We start from the raw sequence: 20,440 nt of genomic DNA, 5'->3' as shown, positions 1-20,440 counted from the left end.
AACATATCCTCCCCCTTCACTACGCACATTCAAAGCCTGTTAAAAAGGAATTGTAAACAGTGGTTTAATTCTTCAACGCCGTTTAATTGTCTTCTGCACAGACGATGACCATTAGCCTAGAAGACTACATTACAATAGGTTGTCTCATGCTGGTTATCCGATGCATGTTCGAACATCCGTTGAAGATGGTTGCACTGTCAGTGCTTGGAAGAATACGTTCCGCAGAAATTTCTGCGCTGCCTCACTACGACAAGCAGAAAAAAAACGCTGCAGTTGCATAATCTGAAGAAGATAGCTGAGGCAATCTAAAGCTAAAGTAGATTTTTTCGCACCTTGTAAGCTTCGTAAGCTTTGCCGTTTGAGTAGCCATGGCCCCACAGAAATGTTATACAATAATAAGAAGCACAACGTGTTCTTGATTGGCTGTATTCGTAATGTTCTGTACAAGATATCGCTGTCATGTGGGAAGCACCAGATAAATCAGACAGGTGGCTGCATCAGGGGGGTCTCAGAGAACATGCAAATAATGGTGAAACGGGCATGGTGGTTGGCTCGAGCAGCATTTTAGAAGCTGTGGATGTACGCCATGCACCGTTTTGCATGCACCGTTGTAAGCATGAAGCGCCACCAGATGACACAAATGAAAGCATGGTATAACATTGAGGACATGAATATTATATGCAAAGCATGCAAAAAAGAGATATGCACACTTGAACATATGCTCTGGGAGTGTGGGTCGCTCGGCCCTGGCATTTCGCGGGATCGGTTTTAGTAATGATTAAATCCAACGACCATATCCGTCAAGTCTTGGCGGTCCAGTACGGTCCCAACATGGGACTAGCCAGGCAGGTGGCAACACCCTGTACAGGTCCAGAATAACGTTTTTAGGGGCGAAGCTCCTTAGGATTAAGCATTGTCCCTCGTCGCGCCGTCGTAGCCATGCTAGTACTAGCTGCTCCCGCTAGAGGCGCAGCTGGGCTCTCTTTCTTTCTCGTTCCCGACGCGCGCTCTCTCTCTCTCGTCCGTAGCTAAGGGCGCTGCAGTGCACAAGGGCTATAGAAGCGCTGTATATACTGTGCACATGTACAGTGTATATATATATATATATATATATATATATATATATATATATATTGCAACAAGAGTATTTTGCAGGTAGACTTGATAAAGCGGTTTAACAAGCCGGATCGTTGAAAACCGCCCTAGCGCGAACCACACGATCGTCAACGTCTTCTTCCACACACTGGCTGGCACAGAGCTGGTGCCGATGTGCTCCGGTACAATCACTCCCCACGCAGAAAGGAGCCAACCTGGCGACTTAGGGGAATGACAGCAGAGGAGGGTCGTAGCACGGTTTCAGCCGAGTGATGTGAACTGTTTCGCGCCCTCGGCAGCGGTGGTCGGAAGATGGCTCGAGCGGCGCGATGATGTAGTTGACGGGAGATGTTTGCTCGACTACTCGGTAGGGAGCGTGGTAATTCGAGAGAAGCTTGGTCGAAAGGCCGGGAGTAGTGGACGGGACCCAGAGCCAAACTAGCATTCCCGGGGAATAGTGGGCGCTAGATGCGGATTCGTCATGGCGATATTCTTGGCGACATTGGTCTTGCGCGGTAAACGAGCGAGCCAGTTGACGACACTCTTCAGCATAAGCAGCCGCTTCGGAAGCAGCCGCACGTGCACAACTCGCCTTGTCTCCGTTCTGTACCGCAACCGAAGATGACCCTCGCCCGTCTGCTAAAGTGGTTGTCGCTGCTGACGTCATCATCCCTGCCTTCTCTGTCGCCTTAGTGTCCGTCACCTGTGACGCTGTCCCCAATTCAACTGCAGATTTTGTACCGTCTGAGGAATGTGCGCGTCGCCGGAACGTTGTCCTACCGTTCGCAGTCGATCACTGCATGATGCGAGGAAAGGAAGTCCCAGCCCAGGATAACGGCGTGCGATGCATGAGAAAGGACGACAAATTCGACAATGTAGAGCGCATCTTGAATAAAACACGAGCGGTGCAGGTGGCCGAAGGCTTGACGTGCTGCGAGCTCGCTGTGCGTAGCGAAATATCAAAAAGCGGAGTCGTCACTTTGTTCAGTTTGCGGCAGAGAATCTCACTAATCACACAAACAGCTGCTCCTGTGTCAACAAGAGCGTTCGTCGCGACACCGTCTATAAACACTACAATCTCGTTAGGCGGCGAAAGAAGAGGCCTTGCAAATTTCGACGACGGCGCAGTTCTTGCCTCAGGAACTGCGGCTGTTAGTTTTCCTCCTGGTCATGGTTGGAACGGCGAAGCATGGGGGAAAGGGAGCGGCGGCGGGGAGAAGGAGATCGGCGGGAACTGAAGGCGGGGCGACGTGAATACGAGTCCGTGGTGTCAGATGTAAGACGGTGTGTAGCTTGCTGAGGGACATGGCTAAGGTAGGGAGCGCCATCGCGAAAATAGAGTCCGCGGCGGCGACAGAAGCGCGCAACATGTCCCGGAATACCGCAAGCGTAGCACACTGGCCGGTTGTCCGGAGTGCGCCAGGGGTTTAGAGGTGGTGTCGGATGCGAGAACGGTACGTAAACCGGCCGTACCGGACTTGGCGGAGTGTAGAAGTTGGTGGCTGGGCTGGATGGGACTGGCGTCCGTTGGGCATGAGATCATGTAAGGGCCTCAGCATAAGTTAGCGGCGCTGTTACTTGCGGCGGCACCGTAACGTGCGGTGGCGAAGCGGGGGACGGTAGGGCCTCAGCAACTTACGTCTGGATAACCCGACGAAGCGACTGGTCCAGTGGGGGAGAGGCTCAGTGACCGATGCCACAAGAGAGAGCTGACGTGCAACTTCCTCACGTACGTATTGCTGAATTTGAGGCAGCAACGAGGTGTAATCAAAAACAGCGCTGCTGGGAGCCAAAGCTGAAAGGTCAGCCGTTTGCATTCCAGGGCGACGTGTGGAGATGCGCTGTTTACGCAGCTCGTCAAAACTTTGGCAAAGTTCAATGACTTCAGTAACGCTCTGTGGGTTTTTGGCCACGAGCATATGAAAAGCGTCATCGTCGATGCCTTTCATGATGTGTTTGATTCGGTCAGGTTCCGACATGGACGCATTCACTCGCCTACAGAGGCCGATGACATCCTCAATGTAGCTTGTGAAGGTCTCACCAATTTGTTGAGATCGTCCGCGGAGGCTGTGTTGAGCGCGAAGCTTGCGCACCGCTGGCCGACCGAAAAACGAAACGAGGGTCTCTTTGAAAGCTGACCAGGTGGTAAAATCAGCCTCGTGGTTATTGAACCACAGATGAGCCAAGCCGGTAAGATAAAGGATGGCATGAGTCAACTTGTCGCGGTCATCCCACTTGTTGTGTGCACTAACACGTTCATACTCGGCCAGCCAGTCTTCCACGTCGTGATCGTCAGTGCCACTGAAGACTGGAGGATCACGCTGACGAAGCACCCCAGAGCACACGACAGGTGTGGGAGCGGGAGAAGCTCGCGAGGGTCCGGCGTCCTCGGTCATTGTGAAGGCAGATGGTAGCGTACGGCTGCGGAGTTCCAGGACGCTGAAGGGGACTACCCCGCACCTCCACCAAATACAACAAGAGTATTTTGCAGGTAGACTTGATAAAGCGGTTTAACAAGCCGGATCGTTGAAAACCGACCTAGCGCGAACCACACGATCGTCAACGTCTTTTTCCACACACTGGCTCGCACAGAGCTGGTGCCGATGTGCTCCGGTACAATATATATATACAGGGTGTTTCAGCGGACACTTTCAAAAACTTTTTAAAGGTCGCCGGTGGCAGATAGCCAAATTCTAGTTCATGAGCTGGTCTACTCGAAGAGGCGGACGTTACTTGCACAAGAAATTGAAATGCATAATCGAATAATTACCAGAAATTCACTAATTAAGTTTTAACTAATTATCTGATGGCCCATATTGCAATTTACAAATTGTAGCCGTGGAGTTCGCAAGGCGGATCCACTTGGAAAGAATTATCGGGATAGCACCAGTTTCGAGATATTAATTCCCGAACTTTGCGGAGAAATGCATTGGCGTTCCAGTTAAGTTCTTAAGAAAACATCGCTTCATGCATTGAAGCACAAAATTAACTTGAACGCCAATGCATTTCTCCGCAAAGTTCGGGATATAATATCTCGAAACTGGTGTCATCCTGAGAATTAATTCTAAGTGGATCCGTCTTGCGAACTCCACGGCTACAATTTGTAAATTGCAATATGGGCCATCAGGTAATTAGTTAAAAACTAGAGTGTACTAGAATATGGTCGAGTGAGACGAGCGGCTGGGCGGCGCATGCTTTGCAGTGAGGCGCCCGACGTGGAAAAATACTGGGGCGGCGCTGCGGTCGAAGTGGATTGGGCCGCATCAAGGTCGCGCCGTTGGAAACTGCTGGCGATACTGCTCGGCAGGGTCATTCGTACTACTTCGCGCGCTGGTATTTGCGTTCAGAACGCTCAAATGGGGTTCATAATTGCATATTCCATGTATTTATGCCTTAGGAATAAATTACTTTCTTTCTCTTCTTTATTTATTTTTTATTATTTTTTTAATACCGCTCGGTCATTGCGCGTGCATTGCGGCCGCAGTGTCGGCTTTCATTCTACTATGTAATTGCACGGTTCCCTTCGGAGAAAAAATATTTTTCTCGTTCTTCAAGCAGCATGTATCTCTCGTGTGTATTGTTGCGCATAAAGGTTTTCATCAGTAGGTCCTGCGAAACGCAGAAGGAGAAACATATGCAACCTTCCTGCTTGCCGCTTCAAACAAATAAAACATAATTGACCCATCCGGCGCCTCGTCGTCCGATTTACGGGAAGTATTGTTATAGAAAAAAAAAAGTTGCAGCGCAACATTTCATCCCAATTTCTGCCTTTCTCGCGTAACAGAATGCGGAGTAATTGGTACGGGGTCATTTATTGCAGTCGGACCTCGAGCGCCGAAAACGGTTTTAGTTAATTCAATCAAATCAAAGGGGAATTTTATTAGACAATAATATAAAAAATGCGTACAAAGATATTTAGTCCCATAGCCTAAAGCAGCCATTCTATATGCTAATCTTTCGCCGTAAACCGTACGTGGAATTTTTTTTCCGGTCGATACTTCAAAAAAGGAAAAGAAAAAGAAAAGAATGCCTGCGCGGTAGCCTAATTAGTGGCTATATAGTATAGTGGATACGCTATTGAGCTCGCGGGTTCAATCCAGGTCGCGGAATTCGATGGGAACGAAATGGAAAAAGACTTGTGTACTTCTATTTACGTGCACGTTAAAGAACCCCAGGTGGCAAAAACTATATAAACCGGGTGCCTTAATCATAACGTGGTTTTTATACGTAAAAGCGAAGAATTTGCTTATATTAAAAAAAGAAAAAAAAGCACGTGGCTGCGTTTTTCGGCTTATTTCTGGGGGTGTCAACAACATAAATTATTCTCGAGTCTGATTTCCCAGAAAAACGTGTTACGCTTATCCTACATTTCATGCATAAATGTAATGCCGTTCCCAAATGTATGACCGCTTAACTCAGCAGCCTGTATATTATAAACGGCTGCTTTCAGTTATTCGGTGTGCACTATCATAACGACCATAATGAAACAATTAAAGGAACGGCATGTCTCACATACACGAAGAGATATGCGTAGATCTGTTGCGTTCGTTGAAGAAGATAAGTTTGGCACCACACGGGGCACTAAGCTTTAATGGGTTGAAAACATGGTGAGACTGTCAAAAAACCTTGTCTGAATCAAGTTAGCAGATTTACAGGCTGCCCTAAAACGGGGCGTTTATATTGATCGAGAGCTAAGAACTTGTTAAGCAGGACTTATTACCACCCGTCCGTTAATTCTCTCAGGAACTGCGCCTCTGCGCAACAGCCACGATTCTCCGGCAGCACAATCATTCGAAATAACAGTCCTCACCTGCATGCAGTCACTCACCTTTGAGACTTCAATAGTGCTGTTATGCGTTACATTCGAACGGGAACGACTATTCGGTGTCGTACACACACACACACACACACACACACACACACACACACACACACACACACACACACACACACACACACACACACACACACACACACACACACACACACACACACATATATATATATATATATATATATATATATATATATAAGATGGTTTTGCCTGCTATGACTATTATTTCTGCGAATGCGAGTTTTATTTGCAGTATTCACTAGCAAATGTGTTTGTTACTGCAAACACGTGCGCTTATTCCGGTCGGGAGTTCTCCCTTTTTCAATTATTGCATTTAGAAGATTTGTTACTTTTTTCCTTACATATATATCGTGAATATATATGCCTATGTACCCTTTGATTTAATCACCTAAAAACACATTGGTCATTCTTCGCGCCACGCAGTTAATAAACCTGGTTTATTTCACTCTAATATGGTTTTCTTGGATCATTGTCCCTGATAAATATCCAGCAACAAGAAGCACGCGCAAAATGACACGGTATCAATAATAAAATTTTCAACGTAGCCTTCATGGTGCGGAGATACCAGTTACTTTTAGAGGACAGTGGTAAAAATAGCAGTTCATCTGGGTAAAACTACATTTGGGACCGGTCGTCAAGGGTCATGGGCACACCGAAGCAACTAAAATATTTAAAAAAATGTATTGCACAGAGGTTCGGCGAGAAAAACTGGGCGTCGCGCGCTCGCTAGAAGACGACGCGCTTGACAACGACAGCAAAATTGAAGACGTCGCGTTGTATAATCCATGTCTCAAATGTATATGTTTGGCAAAATGGTGTAAACATAAATTTGCAGTTGAAATAAAGCACTATTTTAAGAGCGTACTACGCGCAATCGGCCTCGGCGCCCGCAGCGAAAGTACGTTGAATATGCCGCGGAGCGCGTCTCCGCCCCAATCCAGTTCGCTCGCAGCGCCCTTGCACTATTTTTCCACACGCGTCGCCTCAGCGGCACAGCGCCGTTCGGCCCACTCGACCATTGTCTAGTACACTCTATTATAAACTTAATTAGTAAATTTTAGTTAATTAGTCGAATATGCATAGCAATTTTTTTGTGCAAGTAATGTCCGCCCCTTCGAGTAGACCAGCTCAATAACTAGAATTGGGTTATCTGCCACAGGCAACCTTAAATAAATTTTGAAAGTGTTCGCTGAAACACCCTGTATATATATATATATATATATATATATATATATATATATATATATATATATATACGTACTGAAACAAGGTGCCTTCAAATCTCGCGCGCCAGTCGTCTCCTGTGCCCGTGCAAGTGTTGTTACGTACGCAAGATAGCAGCAGCGAAGCGGCCAACACGTGCTCACGAGGCACGTGCGATCGGAGCAAGGGATCATCATGCGAGACACGAAGAAGAAGACGTGTGGAACTCTTGTGAGAAGACCGTGTACGTTGGAGCGAGACTCTTGCGTAACTGTTTGTCGGGCACAAGTTCACCCAACGCAAATCAATTACACTAACTTTACCCACTAGGTGTTACAATATATATATCGTATATGTACGCCACGCTTCGGCTTCCGGAGAACGCTTCCGGCGTTTTGCCCGAATGATCCCCCGGCCGGTGCTTCGCCCAATCATCATCATTCACTTCGTGGATACGCGGTGTTTGTTTCCATCCACCCATGCATCCATGACACGCAAAATAATAAAATTGACGCCATTTTAACATTTACGTCAGATTGGGTGTGCGTCCCTTCTGTAATTTTGAGTGATGAAGAAGTGTGATTTCTCAGCATGTGATGCAAGTATGCGTGTCACGTGTGGGCGTTGAATTATATAAATAGCTGTTTCAAGGAGTAAATCGATGTTGAACATAAGACCTCTGTGTTGTCCTTTTTTTATTCTTTCCCATGTACGTGCGCTACAAATATCTCAGTGATGGCATACCAACACGCCGAAATTGTCGCTATGGTTAAACTTCTGCTGTAAATGGTAAAACAGAAATTGGAACTAGAATGTCTCCGATGGCAAAAAAAAGTGAAATTGCATACTATGCCCCGACCCTATCATTTCGCACGACGCAGAAGTGTAATTTATGGTGGAAAGTCATGATCCCCACTTAAGGCTCGTTAACACTGCGCCGACACTACACCGATTTTGGTCTGCCGACTGTTGGCGACAGCATTTTACAGGACGCAAAACGCTCTCGTTAACAGTCGGCAGACCAAAATCGGTGCCGTGTCACCGATTTTGGTGACACCCAACACCCAACCTAGTATCAATCAGGGAAAGAGAAGAAAAAATTCATCTAGAGCTCGCAAACAAATAATGCGCTTTAGAACTGAGCGATGAGGTTCGCACTGCGGTAAGACATGACACCTTAACGAATTGAATTACATAATGTGCAATTGAAGCTCGAGGAAAAGTACCTAGACAGTATACAGACACGTTCTGCCAAATCAAAAGTCCTAATAAAGAAACCATCGAGTATAAAACTGCAACTCTTGAAGATGATGTCAACTTGGCTCAACACATAAAACTGATCATAACGTGTAAAACAAGCGCCATTCAAGTTTTCCACATGCGAAAGATCGATGAAGCCGTAAATGATGGGTGAAGCAGGTCTAAGTAAAGAGTGGAGTTGGCGTTAAAAGTAAGAATAATTATGAACTCAAAGACAAGCCGGTCAATGGCACGGGAAAGTTATATTTCATAACAAAAGCTGCCAATGAATTCTATGACGAACTGTTCTTTAACGAAAACAGCCACAGATGCACTAATACGCCAGGGTCTTTTTGGGCAAACTTGGAAACGTTACAAATTTTCCGCAAGGACCATTTCGCTTTCAGGTGCATGTTAAAGCACCTCAGATGGTCAAATTGATTTACCATAATCATATCGTGGTTTTGGCACGTGAGACGCCTGAATTCAATTTATTTCAATTTAAGATAAAAGGATGTACTCATGGTCGATAACTTTCAGGGGTGCTTTCGATTGTACGTGACGTAACGTCCAGCTCAAGGTCTCATCGCCGCTATCAACGCCCTTCCCACTGGCTTAGTCATTGTAGCGCCATTGAAACTGACATTCTTGGAAACACACATACGCGCGCAGGTGCACATGCACGCACGCAAGCACACAAATGGCATGAGTCGGGAGCACGTTCTGACGGTTCATGTCTGATAAAGGTCCACTCATCGCTCTTCTTTCGATGTGTTTCGTTTCTCATCCCTCGTTGTGCAGCGCAGCTGTCTATGGCTAGCCGATTCTGTCGCCTATACGCCGAAACTATCATCATCAGCAATGGCTCGAGCGTCGTCGTCTTCTTCCACAGCTGGCTCGTTGGCGCCCCTAGCTCGGTGCAACCCCGCGAACGCGCTCGTGCCACTCCGGGTATGTCGTCGTCGTGGTCTTCCACAGCTGGCCCCGTTGCCGCTCATTATTCCAGCGTAGAATTTTGCTTCTCTTCTGTCGTCCTAATAGGGAGGCCGCGTTTACGAGGGTATGAGCCACTTATTGTTTTGTGTGGTGGACAGATTTACTTTTTAAGAATCGGAAGCGGCAATGGTGACAACGGCGGACTGCGAGCATAATTTCAGTGACGTCGTTTAATCAGTCGCAGCCGCACGTGTGCGTGACCTCATTAAGAAGTACAAAGATGTAACCAATAATTGAGAAAGGCTTTAATGTACCATCGGGATTAACCCAGTGATAAACACCGGGGCCGCACGTTTCAGGTTCGCTGGTTAAGCGCACTCCGGACAGATGGTTAATCTGTGTTTCGTTTATTGGGAATATAATAAGTTTCCTTCAGCCGAAAGCCTTTACTATGCTGAGCGGACTCCGAGACAGTCGCAGTTTTCTGAAACTAGCACGTGTCCTACTATAAGGAGGCTTTGATATTTTTTTACTTGGATTACTGCAACCTTAATATACTTTCAGTTCAGCGTCATCTTTTACGTGCACTTTGTACGTACTTAGTACCAAAAAACACAAATCCGCAGAACAATGCTTCTAAGTGCATCAAGTGTAATTAGTTATTTGTTATTTATGACAATTTCTAGAACAATTATAGGAGTCATTTTCTTGGGTAAGAACCCCTTTAAAATTTGTCTACACTGCACGTTAGGTGTCATGTAGGCTAAGAACGTACTTTTAAAGAAAAAAATTCTGCTTTGCCTTTCAATGGCAGGCGCCGATAATTCCAATTATCAACGAAAGCGGCAGTTCAGAGTTCAGTTTTCTCTGCCGTGCTTGCTTTGGTTGCTCCTTTGAGCATGTGTGTTTTTGCTCGGTTTCCCATGCAGAAGTACTGCCACTCAGTCGCCTTAAATGACCCAGCCATTTCAAGGCGCGCTGAATCGATTTGCAAGAATCTGCAGGGCTTGCTTCTCGCGCCCCGCTGCCCCGCGCCCTCGTGCTGTAGCAGGCGCAGCTCGAAATGGCCGTCGCAATTTCGGGTGGCTTTTCTGCTAGGCGTCCATTCGTTTCACGCTCGCCGGGTGCTTTGTTTCTCACGACACGCGTCGTAAAGTAAGGAATTCCGAAGTAGTATAATTTGCTCATCCCTCTACGCACTCGAGTCCTTGCTAAGACTCCAGTCTAGTCTGTTCCAGGCGTGATGTACGCAAATAGCTGGCAAGGGTCAGAGTCAGAACGTAGAGGGTTAAGACAGGCTGTATTGATGTCGTGCACCCTTCTGTGAGCAAAAATGAGAGAAAGATAATGCGAAAATTCACACGTGGCACTCGCAGGCGCAAGAGGGTATTTATCACTTTAACGGCGGTTAAAACGAGCAGTTTTAATGCTCAACTTCTTTCTCCATACCGAAGCTGGATGGCGTAATGCGAAGTTGAGCACCTAAATCAAAGGGGCACGCTGTTAGCGCTTCTTTTGGTATCACTAACGCCGAACAGCGTTCTTGCTATATAGGGTGCCCGACGTAACTGGAGCTCAGCATTAAAATATGTAAATGCCACGTAGCTGAACAGAAGCAAGGTAATGTTGTTGGTCGTCGCTTGGAGAAGGTCAGATTACCTATTTGCATTCCGTGTAGACACGTAATCAGTCTTCATTAATTAACCAACTTCTCAAATATTATAATTAGACGAAAAGTCTGAGTGAGAAAATTGTAGAGCAGCATGAAAATCTTCCGATACAGCATTGTGTTGCTCAATACGTGCTACATAAACGTGTTTTCCAAGCATGAAAGAAGCCCGCAAGTACATGAAAAATTGCTGCGCGACTGGCCGCTCGAGGCACTGTACGTACAGGGTCGACCACATCTAAGGTGAACACCTCATTAGTAGTCAAGCCGGTAAAACTGCAGCGTTTATTCTACTTGACGAGTGAAATGTTCGTTATACGATGTGTAATCAAGCTGTCGATAAACACAATAATGATTTTTCGAATCATATACTGAACATCAGCTTCTATGATGTCTTGAATACTATTGAGGTGTTCACCTTAGATGTGGTCGACCCTGTACGTGTATTCTCGGGTTTCTTTCATGCGTGGAAAGTTTTATATAGCACGCATTGAGAAATCGAAAGGTGCATCGGGAGTTTTTCATGTTGCTTTACAATTTTCTCTTTAAAACTTTACATCTAATTATAATATTTTAGGAGTTGATTAGATAATTATTAATAATTATGTAATTAGGCGGAATGTAAAAAATTACCTGATTATCTGTATGCGACGGCCAACAACATTACCTTGGTTCTGTACAGCTATGTGGCATTTGCATATTTTAAAGCTTTCGTTCAAGTTACGTGGAACATCACGTATTCGCGACTCCCAGTATAGCGCTCGTTACCTAGCAGCCGTGCCGAGAAGCAGCCGATCCAGGTTCAAACTTCAAATGAAAAGGGTCCCCTGTTAGGGCTTTCGCTGGATGCCTGTAGCTCTCAAATCAGCGTGATGCCTCTGCGCACAAGCCCGAACATGGAAAAGAAAGGACGATCTGGAGACACTTATGTTGTTTACCATTATGCGTGTCATCGGAAGTGGAAAGAGCAATGTATGAGTTCATCTTTTCCCGAAAGAAGCAGACGACGCACATCGGAGAGCGACTTGGATAAGAAATTTCCGCATTTTTTAATCATGGTGTTTTACTTGCCACGCCGTAGTGTGGGACTCCGGAATAATTTGGGCCACCTGGGGTTATTTAACATCCACCTAAATCTACGCACACGGGTGTTTTCGCACTTGGCCCTCATCGAAATGTGGCCGCCGTGGCCGGTATTTCATCCCACGACCTCGTGCTCAGCATGCTCAACACCATAGCCACTAAGCAACCATGGCTTATAGTTTGTCCCCCTCAGAGAAAAGAATCAAAAAAGAAAGTGGGGGAAAGCCCGCACCACCGAAAGGTATAACGGGCATTAAAGCCAATCAGGAATTAAAAGAGGAGGGGTCATCAAGGCTGACAACCCAAAAACAAATTCCGAGAAAAAACCAATCACAAAGAGAAAAAAATTTCGGAGGCAAAGATAGCGAGCTGAAGCGGAATCAGCGAAAAATAATAAGGCAGGTAGTGCCAGTGAAACAACCAAAAAAACCTGGTAATCGGCTCCGGAGGGAAATTAGGGAAAATATGTGGTGGTCTTCGGCAGTGATCCGCAGCGATCTGCATGTTTATTTCAGAAGATAAAATGAAAAAAAAAAACAGTAAAGTATTGAGCAGCTGGCTGGTCTAGATGGTAGGGCCGTCTCGTGGAACCAGAATGAAATCACCACTCGAACGCAGGAAGACCGTGTCCATCCGGTAACTGCGCATGGCCGAACGCTACGAAAAACTGGGAAAGGGATAGGGGATGGAAAAGCAGAGAAAGAGATGGACAAGGCAAGCGATATGAGGATGGTGCATGCAGTTAAAGCCAGATGACACGGGGCGAACCCCACCATGGTTGGCATAAACTGTGCAAGTGGCATGAAACAGAGCATACGAAAGTAACATGAGGGATATGAAAGCAGATATGAGGATAACAGGGGAGGAAAGAAAAAGGCCAGGTAAAAGAGGAGTAAATGTTAAGAGGCATCAGGGAGAGCAGACAGACGGGGAACAACAGGCACGAGTGATGTGATGGTATGAGTCAGCCGTAGCAGTAAAGCCCGCGATCGCCTAGTATGAAGCAACCGCGTTGGGAAAACGTCAGGCGTGATGATGTCACGGATATGACACTCCGTCCGCAACTGAGCGGCAATGTCCGCTATGCGCGGGCACACAGTAAGGTAGTGGAGCACGCCGTCACACTCCTCCCCACAGACGCACAGACTCGAGGAACTGAGATGAAACCGATACAAGTATTGAGGAAAATGCCCATGTTTCGTCATGAGTCATGCGAGATGGCGGTTCGGGGGGAACCAAGGAGGGACCGCGTGCACACTACGCACCCAGCGATAGAGGGACGTGTCGACCCCCTCCCAAAACCAGTAGGCATGCCATTGGCTTTTGGCAATGGCGTAAAAACGGTGGCGAATTGTTCGAAAGGAAGCGGCACAGGGCCGAACCATTCCAGTCGAACGAGCAGACGACGCAGCCATGTCTGCAAGCTCGTTACCCGCAACTCCCCTGTGCCCCGGGACATGATACAGAAGGATACGGCGGCCGCCGGCGCTCAAGGCATGCAGTGAGCTCTTCCTGTGTCGTACGCGTGCGTCTGTAGTATAGAGACTGGAGAACGAGATGAGGAGGGACAAGCAGTCAGTATACAAGTATACCGGAGCCGTGCCGCGCACAGATGCCGCGTATGCGAGCGCCTCCGGCATGGCACACACCTCAGCGGCATACGCACTAGAGGCCTACAGCAAGCAAAATTTCCGAACCACAGCCAGGCGACCAGTCTGTTCGAACGCAAGCAAAAGCAGCGCCGGCCGTACTAGTGCAGAAGGAGCCATCCGTATAAATATGATGCGCCTGCACGCAAGCAAGCTGTGCCGCCTGAAGAGGAGTTAACCGCATGAATGTAAAGCGGTACTTCTCACGCGGGTGCTCGGTCCATTGAGCACAGGGACATTCGACCTGGGCCGGATAAATGGTTGTGGGGCCGTAATGAGTAACTTGCCGCAGAGTGAAAATGGAGAATTCCGCAGCGAGGCGGTCCAACTCCGCAGTTAGAGGGGGACAATTAGCTAGGATGTGAAGGGCCGACGTACGGGTGGTATATCGTGATCAGCATCGATCGTTGCACGGAAAGTACCCGAGCAACGAGGTGAACCGACGGAAAAGGGGGCCACCAGACGGGCGACGCATATGCAACTGCAGGCAACAGAACCTGTCTGTACAACCGCCGAATAGTAGCGGGAGGAAGGGAGTAATGCAAACGGAAGAAAATTAGCAATCGGGTTACCAATAGCTCGGCTTTAGTTTTAATGTACTCAACATGGGCAAAGAAGTTAAGCCGATCGTCAAAGACCACGCCGAGCAGTTTAATGTGATCCTTGTGCTGAAGAAAGACGCCGTCCAGACGAATAGACGGACGTCGTTTTGACGTTCCAATATGCCCATTGTTGAAGAAAACAAAAAATGATTTTTGAGAACTAATTTTAACCTTGTTCTGTGCGGCCCAATTGCAGATCAAGGTGAGGATAGATTCTGCTAATGCCTGTAGCTGCCGACGCGAAGTGCCAGATGTTAAGACAATTGTGTCGTCGGCGTACGCCTGAACATAAACGCCGGCGAGGAAGTCAAGGTCCAGGAGGGAGTGGATGATTATTTTACACAGTAAAGGACTAATAGGCGAACCCTGCGGGCTGCCTATATGGAAGGGCATGCCGACACCTCGCCTGCACTGGACCGGTACAGCACCCTCCGACCCGACAGAAAGGACCGAAGCACATGGTAAAGGTTGGCAGGGCAGTGGTGCTTACGCAAAAAGAACAAGACAGCGGCATGCCACACGCTGTCGAATGCACCGGTGAAGTCCAGCGAGATTAACACCGCCGGGGTCTTCCCAGTTCTAAGCGAAAACAGGCGTTGCCGCAAAGCATAAAGGGCTAGAGGGGCGCTCCGCGCATGAGTGAATCCAAATTGGCGGGGATGAATGAGATTTCGGGAGCAGAGAAAATAGTAGAGCCGGGAATTAGGTAGACGTTCAAGGATTTTGCCAAATAGGGAATTCATCACAATGGGGCGGTAGGCCGAAGGTTGGTCAGGGGGACGGTCAGGTTTGGGAATGAAGAAGATTCTGCCCGCCTTCCAACATCAGGAAAAATGACCCAAAGTGAGGGCTGCATTAAAGATACGGAGAAAAAATTGGGGTTTAAGGCGGAACAGGTTCCGCATGAACATGGTGGTAAGCCCGTCCAGCCCCGGCGCCGCGCGAGGGTTGCCCGAAAAACAGCGTGCTCCACCTTCGTGAGCGTGAAGGAAAAGTCGTCAGCAGTGCAAGGGTACGGAGCGTCAACGACACATCGCACTCGACGATGAAAGTCGCTGTCCTCAGCAGGATCACCGGCGCCAACATGCACTCGTAAGAGCAATGCGGCAGAGCTGAGAACCGAAGAGGTCAGATTTCCATTCGACTGAAAAAAAAATGTCATAGTTTCGCCCTAAGGGCGAAGCAATGAATGCGATAGCAACACAGCAATGTTATACGAAGTAAGGTGAGCGGCTTTGGTAGCAACAACACGCAGAACTGTTGTCGACGCCATCGGCGTTTTGCCCGCGTTAGCTCAAAATGCGTGCGGCGTTGGTGACTCTTCCTGGAGCCTCTGATATAAATAGGCACTTGGTGGTGGTAAGTGGTTCTTGAGGGAAAGGGAAAGGTTGGCGCTATCTTCTGCAGCCCTTGAGGGAGCACGGCAATAGGCACTTGGTGCCGCAGCTAAACGTCGCCTCCCTTCCTTCCCCCTCCCCCACGGCCTCTCGCGCGTCTGAAGAAGGCGCGTTTGCTCTACATATATGGTGATTGTAAAGGAGAAACGAGACGCCTACTTCTGCAGCCCTTAAGCGAGCACGGCGCAGAACGCGCGTTTGTTCTCCGCCGTGCGTTCACTCCCCGTGAAAGACGCGCCCCTCGCGCCCTTTCACTCGCACATACAGCGTTCGGCGCGCGGCGACGATATCATCTCTAAATGACGTCATAGGAACCTCACGGCGACGGCGACGGCGACGCCGACGGCAGAAATCTGCTTTTGAGTGTCCATATAATTGCTATCGCAATAAAAGGGGGGGGGGAGATGCGTCAGTGGCGACAGCTTGGCAAACGCCAGCTTAAAGGGCTCACCGAAAAGATTGCGAGTCTTAAGCTCCTGGCACAGGGACCTGTCAAACGTGTCTTTGGCGTGTCGGATATTACGTTTGTAACAGACAACGGCGCGAGCACATTGTACCCTGATCACATCGCACAGGTCATGATCGCGCGTCAGTTGGAGCCGTCAGCGCATTGCGCGCACCCTCGACCGCTCAGCAGCCAGTTGTGGCGTCCACCAGGCATTGCCTGAAGTAACATGCGCCTTGACCACTCGTAGGTTGTGTTTGTGAAGAGCATCGTAGATACGGTAAGATTGCTCCATTTCGAGATCAAGGGTCATGCTCGAGGAGAACCGACACCCAATGACGCGGTAAAACCACACGGAGCGGTTTAACGAGTCCAGGATCTGGGCACGCGCGAAGTTAGTCAAACGTTTCTGCCTCACGCCAGTCATGCCCGAGAATGAAAATTCGATGTATCTGTGGTCGGATAGCGTGTCGGAATCCGACACCGACCAGACAAACCCGGCACGCATCAACGGAATAGACGCCAACGACAGGTCAATTCAGGAGCTCGCATAAGGTGTATCAAATACTGGAGAAGAGTCCGGACTATTAAGAACGTGGAGTTCATTGGCACAGGCAAACTGGACCATCTGGACCCCACGTACATCACTGGAAGCAGGACCCCAAAGCGGGTTCTTCGCGTTAAAATCGCCGGCGAGGATGAAGTCGCGTGACGGGAAACGCGAGAAGCACTGGGCCAGTTCGTCAAGAATCGGGTTCAGCGGTCGATGAGGCAGGGCTACGTCGCTCTAAGTATAAAGGACTGCCCCGCACCCTCGCAACTGACGGCAACCACCAGCTGCGAGAGGTACAAAGGAAAAAAGTTGTCGCAGTTTCACCTGAAAGGCGAAGCATCAATTGCGATAGCAAACTTGTAGAGAGCTATACGGAGTAATGATATTAGCTTTATCAGCTGTATAAACTTGGACATGCAGCAGCATCGGCAACACGCAGAACTGTTGTCGACGCCATCGGCGTTTTGCCCGCGTTAGCTCAAAATGCGTGCGGCGTTGGTGACTGTTGCCGGAGCCTCTGATATAAATAGGCACTTGGCGCCGCAGCTAAACGTCGCCTCCCTTCCCTCCCCCTCCCCCACGGCCTCTCGCGCGTCTGAATAAGGCACGTTTGCTCTACATATATGGTGATTGTAAAGGAGAAAAGAGACGCCTACTTCTGCAGCCCTTAAGCGAGCACGGTGCAGAACTCGCGTTTGTTCTCCGCCGTGCGTTCACTCCCCGTGAAAGACGCGCCCCTCGCTCCCTTTCACTCGCACATACAGCGTTCGGCGCGCGGCGACTATTTTATCTCCAAATGACGTCATATGGAACCTCACGGTGACGGCGACGCCGACGGCAGAAATCTGCTTTTGAGTGTCCATATAATTGCTATCGCAATAAAAGATCAAAGCCGGGAGTGCGAGCCAGTAACATCACCCGCTGGCGCACCGGCGCCAGAAAGATGGTAATCGAGAGAGGCACGTTCGGGATCCTGTCAGCGCACGTGTAAGGGTCAGACACAAATGCGAAGGCAAAGCCTCCGCGTGTCATATGCTCCACAAGGAGCTTCGTCGCGTTGCGAGTATGGTCCATATTGGCCTGTAAGAATTTCATCCCTGTAACACTAGCCACGGTGGAATGCTATACGGCTAGGCCAGAAAAGAACGCCTAAAACAGGGAGCCACTCTCGTGACTGTGCGCTCGTACTACAGCACATACCCACACCCCGAGAAGGAGGGGGCACCAAAAAAAAAAAAAAACACCGCATATCCACGGGGTGAATTATGATGAGTGGGCGAAGCTCCGGAGGGAATCAGCGGTAAACCGTGAATCTTCCGGGTAATTCGCCCAGTCTCGCCGCACTAAATCGAACGATTGACTTCCACCAATGACACGCCCCATATGTGACGTCATTCCTATTTTATAACAGCGCCCTTCATTATAATTGCACCATCTTCCGCTTAAGGGGACGCTAGCACAAACGCGTTAGAAACGTGCAGTACTCTCTAGTAAGGGGGAGAGGCCACAGCGTCTTACGCAGCCGTTTACACATGCCGGAACGTGCGCCGCGTTTGCCGACGCCATCACATGACTGCTGAGAGAGTATAACCCCCGTATTCATAAACGCTCCTCGACTTAAACTTGACTTGCCACCGCCTTCAACGCGTTTCGAACGCGCTGCCCAAGGCGGTGGCAAGTCAAGTTCAAGTCGAGGAGCGTTTATAAATACGGGGTTAAGGCGGAGAGTCCACAGCGTCTTACACCAGCTTCTTACACGGGCCGTAACGCGCTAGCACAAACGCGTTAGAAACGCGCAGTCTTTCGTTAATGTTGGGTATTTATTGTCATCGTGGTGCGTGTGTCCATGTCCACTTGATCCCACTACCTGCCTTATTATTTTTCGCTGATTCCGCTTCAGCTCGCTATCTTTGCCTCCGAAATTTTTTTCTCTTTGTGATTAGTTTTTTCTCGGAATTTGTTTTTGGCTTGTCAGCCTTGATGACCCCTCCTCTTTTAATTTCTGATTGGCTTTAATGCCCGTTATACCTTTCGGTGGTGCGGGCTTTCCCCCACTTTCTTTTTTGATTCTTTTCTCTGAGGGGGACAAACTAAGCCATGGTTGATTAGTGGCTATGGTGTTGAGCATGCTAAGCACGAGGTCGTGGGATGAAATACCGGCCACGGCGGCCACGTTTCGATGAGGGCCAAGTGCGAAAACACCCGTGTGCGTAGATTTAGGTGGATGTTAAATAACCCCAGGTGGCCCAAATTATTCCGGAGTCCCACACTACGGCGTGGCAAGTAAAACACCATGATTAAAAAATGCGGAAATTTCTTATCCAAGTCGCTCTCCGATCTGCGTCGTCTGCTTCTTTCGGGAAAAGATGAACTCATACATTGCTCTTTCCACTTCCGATGACACGCATAATGGTACACAACATAATGACACGTATACATGTTTATCTTTCACCGGTGGCCGCTTTCCACCGCCTAACAAATGTTAAACGTTGTCTCTCGGCGCAGGACGCGCCTGTATCGGAAGTTTCTAGAATGTTATCGATGCTTCTTTCCGTTGCCTGTTTTCACCGACGCTTATGTTATCTGATTTAAAGCCCCTATATTTATAAATATAGGGGCTTTAATCTGATTGTGTGACCGACGCGAATTGTCTAGAACTTTCTGGAAGACCCGCGGGCATCAGGGATTAATATGGAACCTTCGATGACTTAGGTATAAAAGCCAACGCGTTTCGCCGCTTATGAGATTTTCGACGATCGCCGACTGTGTTCGCCGCTTTCGTTGTGTTTCGAGCGTAGCTTGCTTTTGTGAGCACAGGTTCGCCCAATAAAGAATAAGGTTCGTCATACACAGTTTTACGACTGTTTACTTCAGCGTCACTACTACGTGACATCTGGTGGAGGTGCTTGTGCGTTCATGCAGCGAACGCCCCGCAAAGCCGCGATCCAAGCCCGAAACCGGAGGACAACACCAACTAGAGCACTGCACGGGCTCGGGCTTACCCGAAAGCCCGGAACCGGCCCGGCCCGGGCCGGGTAGAGGAGTTTTTTCACGGGCTCGGGCCGGGCTCGGGCACGGCGTGTGCTTTTTGACCCGGGCCCGGGCCGGGCTCGGGTTTTTTGACGCGGGCTCGGGCTGTCTGCGAGTTATTCTCGGGCTTCTCAACTCTGAAAAACATGTATTTTTCGGTCTCGGGCCGGGTTCGGGCCGGTTTCTAGTCGGGCTCGGGCCGGGCTCGGGCTTAACGTAAAGGGGTGGCGGGCCGGGCCGGGCGGGTAACGTAGACTATTTCCGGGCCTGGGCCGGGCCCGGGTCTGGCCATAAAAGTTTTGATCGGGCTCGGGCGGGCCGCCCAATGTAAAATCGGCCCGTGCAGTGCTCTAACACCAACGTCGCCAAGGGCCAGCGAGCTAGTCGTAGGCAGCAAGGACTTCTGCCGGAGTACGTACTTCTTCCCGAGAAGACCACAGCGATCAACGCCAACTCAACGACGCCAATGGCAGCCCCAGCGTCCTCCATTCTTCTGCAACAACCTCGTGAGCCACAGACCTTTCGTGGATCATCGGCTGAAGACCCTGAAACCTGGATGGAAACATACGAGCGGACCGCAACGTTCAACAAATGGAGCGACGACGAGAAGCTGCGCCATGTCTATTTTTCGTTGGATGACGCTGCTCGGACCTGGTTTGAGAACAGAGAGACCACCCTGGTGAC

This window comes from Dermacentor silvarum, chromosome 3, assembly GCF_013339745.2.
Source record: "Dermacentor silvarum isolate Dsil-2018 chromosome 3, BIME_Dsil_1.4, whole genome shotgun sequence".
NCBI lineage: Eukaryota > Metazoa > Arthropoda > Arachnida > Ixodida > Ixodidae > Dermacentor > Dermacentor silvarum.
This window is presented reverse-complemented; position numbering follows the sequence as displayed.